This window comes from Stegastes partitus, unplaced genomic scaffold, assembly GCF_000690725.1.
Source record: "Stegastes partitus isolate 25-593 unplaced genomic scaffold, Stegastes_partitus-1.0.2 Scaffold725, whole genome shotgun sequence".
NCBI lineage: Eukaryota > Metazoa > Chordata > Actinopteri > Pomacentridae > Stegastes > Stegastes partitus.
In genome coordinates this window covers 55,617-60,273 of record NW_007578456.1, presented here as the reverse complement: position 1 = coordinate 60,273, position 4,657 = coordinate 55,617, and positions in this window count along the sequence as shown.

The following is a 4,657-nucleotide window of genomic DNA, read 5'->3' as shown; positions in this document are numbered from 1 at the left end:
ATCAGCCGAAAACAGCGCTGGAAGCGGCCGTCATCCAGGCGCAGCTCCTGGAGAAGGTGGGGGAATTCCTCGAGCTGTGTGCGTCTCTGGGGGAACCCATGGATCCGGCGTCTGGATCGCGTCAGTCGCGCGAATGACTTGAATTCAGACACAAATCTTGACGCACAATTGACGCGATTTATATGCGCGAATGAAGCGAGTAAAGTCAGTGCACACACGCGTCCAAATATGCGCGTAACGCACGAATAGCCGATGAATTTGCATCTGGTGTGAACACAGCATAAGAGCTGAACTGTTTGTTGGCGAGAGTTGGTATGCTGCTCACCAAATCATGCATCCCAGCAACAGTCTCATTGGCCTTAAAGAGAGGAGAGGTTCTTTCAGTTGGACTCTCTAGGATGTGATTTTCAGGCTACTTTAACATTGTACTTGTTTTTAGTGAATACCATTTTCACTCTTAAGGACTTTCATATCACTCCCACCATTTCAGGTCAGTACTCCCCAGTCACCTTCCCTCACCTGGTCCATGCTCGTGTCCTGATCGCTCATCGATTCTCAAAACGCATATACCTGAGAACCAGTATGAGGAGCTGCTGCAACGCCGAGCTAAGGAGTTCCAGAAATACAAAGCCAGGTAGGAGATGGAGGGATGAGTTGAAGAATGAATGGGAGTTGTCATTGGCTTTATTGTTAAAAAAAAAAGAAAAAGTTAATAAAAATTCAAATGACTGATTCATTGTCTTTGCCTCTGGACAGCATGAAAGACGGCTGATACCAGCAGACATAGAAGAAAAATGATCCAATGAAAAACGGCTCAAAAAAACTCCATATTTCTCTCATAGAGGGCCAAAGCTTTGTTTATTCTACTTCAAGTTTTTTTTTTTTTTGTGGTGGCTCGGTGGTTAGCACTGTTGCCTCGCAGCTAGAAGGTCGCTGGTTCACGNGACCCTAGTGAGGATTAAGTGGTGTATAGATAATGGATGGATGGATGGATTTTTCTTTGTCTACATTGAACATTAAAGAATATATTTGAAGGGTCTATTAGTATACTTTTTTGCACAATGAAAGGGTTAGTGGTCAACAGGTGAATAAAAGGACATTTGTGTTTTCACTACAAGATCGGGGGCTGCTCTGAAGGGAACAAAAATGTACAAATTAAAACATAAAAATGCATGTATTTTAATATGTAATTAAAGTGACTACATGATTGAAGTGTGAATGATGTAGGTTTAGCTGTATATGTAGTTGAAGCTCTTCTACAGACTCTTCAAGGTATGTGCTCATAATCACATGATGGTAAAAGAACATGTTTTTGAGGACCACAAAATACATGAAATCAAATTTCTTAATTGAATCAAAAATAGTTTCTCCTAAATATATTATCAAATAGCTTACCTGAAACTAAGCTAAGGAATTCTGACATAGCCATGTTTTAATTTGAATACTTCGAACTCCAGACTAATAAAAGCTGCAGCGGCTATTTGTAGATATTTTACATCTTCTCACACGTGTATAATAATATCAATGATCAATATACAATTATTATTGAGAAAATAAGTTCTCCTTGTAGTGGCTGTTGGTCAAAATAGCTGTGAAAGTTGTGTTTGAAGGGAAAAGTAGAAGTAATTACATTTCAGGAGTGCACAGAATTGTTTCAACTGATTGCCTTTGTATTCTTTCTGTTAGGCTAAAATGTAAAATATTAAAACTCATTTTCTAAAGTTTTCCCTCCCGATGTTTGTGTGTACAGAATGCAAAATGTTGAATTAATTTAGTAGCTCTCACGTTTTCCAAAACTCCCGCTGTACGCTGCAGCTGAGACACACATAACCACCATGTACTGACTTTAATGGAGCACTTCACACCTATAAAGAAATTTGTTTTCTCTCAGGAGTTTGTAAACAGCAAACAATGAGTGAAAAGGAGTAAAAATGGTCTTTGCCAGATGATTAGAAGTTGTAGGACTAAGACAGACTTACATGTCTGATATAACTTGCAGTGTTTGTTGCAGTCAAGCCCTAAATAGACTTTAAATATGATTTGTCTGTCACCTCATTTCCTTAATCCTCTGCTTCGGTCTTTCAGCAAATTCAAAGCTCCAGAACTGCTGCTTTGCATCCTGCAGAGAACAAGCAACTCCTAAAGACAGTGTGCAAGGAGGAGGGGGGGACGCCAGGTGTTTTTCACCTTAATGTGTGACATATNCCATTCATGTGTGATGTGCAAACTAAGATCAAAAAGTCAGCTTTAAAATAATTGTTAAGCGATATTGTTATGCTCCTTGTCCATCTTTGTCACTTTCCCTCTTTGTCCACGTATCTTCCTCTGACAAAGTCAATATCTGTTTTCCTCGCTTTTAAAAAACTTGTAAATGTTTCGGTGCACTTGGCCAACTGCTGTTTCTAATCCCTTAACGCCACCTTTTAGTGTTTGATGGGGACAATACATCGCAAATGTGAAGGCATGAGCGTTGTTGTTAAAATAAAGTTTGTTTTTGAACAAATAAGCTCCAAGTGGATTCATTGAAAAGTCTAAATTAGTGAAGTCAAGATGAGGAATAAAGTTGAAAGATTAAAACAATTTAAAGCCATTATCCCTTTTAACCTAAAATAACAATTATTATAAGTCATTTTAACTTAGAAGTGTAAGTTGAAATCGGTTTCAGGTCAGAAAACGTACTTACAGACCCTGAAAAGTTGATAGAAATATGAGAAGTTAATACTGATTTGTTTTTGTTTTCTTCATGTTAAGATTTGAAAGGTGGATTTGATCCTGAAAATGACTGTGTGTGTGTCTCCAGATGTTTGTATTTCCCAGATCGCAGCTTCAGGTGGTTGCTGTTTTGTGTCTCATCGCCCTGCTGGCGTCTTATTTCGTGATGTTCCATGACGTTTCCAGGGAGCAGGCCAAGGAGGCGCTCAATACACCTAGACTGAGGTAAAGCCAATTATTTGTCGATTTGTGCATACTGCCTCTTCCTTCTCTGTCTTAAGGAACATGAGACTGTATATTATAAGGTTTAACTGTGTGTAAGTTCTTGAAGGAAACATCTCCGAGCGACGTAGTGGTGATAAAATGTGGTTTTATTGCGTTGGGATGGAACTTCTTTGTGACAAATGTCAGTTTGTTTTTACTGGGCTTCATGCTTCTGCACCACGTCCATTCAAATCACCTACAGTCTCTTTTAGATGTCTTTTCTGCTAAATAACACAAGAGAATAACTTGACATACAGTGAACATGGACACGGACTAGAACAGCAGATATATTTGTGGGATGTTCTGAAGAGTTGCATGTCTACACTGGTGGGATGGCGCCCAACAAGCAGGAGAGCAAGAAAATGAAATCTGCCACTCTGTCCAACTTGGTTGGTCAGGTCCTTCAACTTTTCTGCCTTTTAAGCTGGTAAATCTGGGCATGTATTGACATTCAGCTGTGTATTTCCTTACACAAAGAGCTGAACTGTTTGTTGGCGAGAGTTGGTATGCTGCTCACCAAATCATGTGTCCCAGCAACAGTCTCATTGGCCTTAAAGAGAGGAGAACTTCTTTGGGTCGGACTCTCTAGGACGTTATTCTCATGCAGGGTCCTCGACAGAAATTTTTGACAGCGTAGCGGGCAGGGGGGTGGCTTAACGACATTCCGCCCCGTTAGCGAAGACGTTAGAGTCTTCGCTGCCAATGAATAGCAGTGTTAGCAGCGAAGAGAAACTGCATCTGCGCTTGTTGTTAAATATTTGCCTGAATACATGTAAGTCAGCCAGGTACAATCAACGTAGTGACATGGTCATTTTGGCACTACATATCCTCGAAAACAACGTAGCGGCCGAATTTACAGCGTAGTTTTTTCAGGCAGCAGCGTAACAGGCCATTACTCTGTTACAATGCTGGTGAGAACCCTCTCATGCTACTTTAACATTGTACATGTTTTTAATGAACACCATTTTCACCTTTAAGGACTTTCATATCACTCCTACCCTTTCAGGTCAGTACTCCCCAGTCACCTTCCCTCACCTGGTCCATGCACTTGTTCTGATGGCTCGTTGATTCTCAAAACATATATACCCGAGAACCAGTATGAGGAGCTGCTGCAACGTCGAGCTAAGGAGTTCCAGAAATACAAAGCCAGGTAGGAGATGGAGGGATGAGTTGAAGAATGAATGGGAGTTTTCATTTGCTGTGTTTCCATAATTTAATAATAGTCTACATTAGTTCATTGCTAAAAAATAAATGAATAACTTAAAGTTAATAAAAATTGCAGAGTTCAAGAAACTGGTTAAAGAATAACTTCTGAAGGAGCGAACATCGAATGACTGATTCATTGTCTTTGGCCCTGGACAGCATGAAAGACGGCTGATACCAGCAGACATGGAAGAATAACTTTCCCAATTACAAACAGCTCCAAAAGACTCCATATTTCTCTCATACATGGCCAAAGCTTTGTTTGTTCTACTTCAAGTTTTTTTTTTTTTTTCACAGTCAGTTTTGTTTCTGGCTTCTTCTACTTTGTTTAATACAGCTAACATGGCCTGTAGTGCGCCCTACTGATGACACTATGAAATCTAGTAGTCCCTACTAGGGGCATTAGAATTAATATTGCTATGTTTTACCTCTGGCATTACAATGTTGTTAACCAGATATTTTCTCCTAAGTCCTTTGT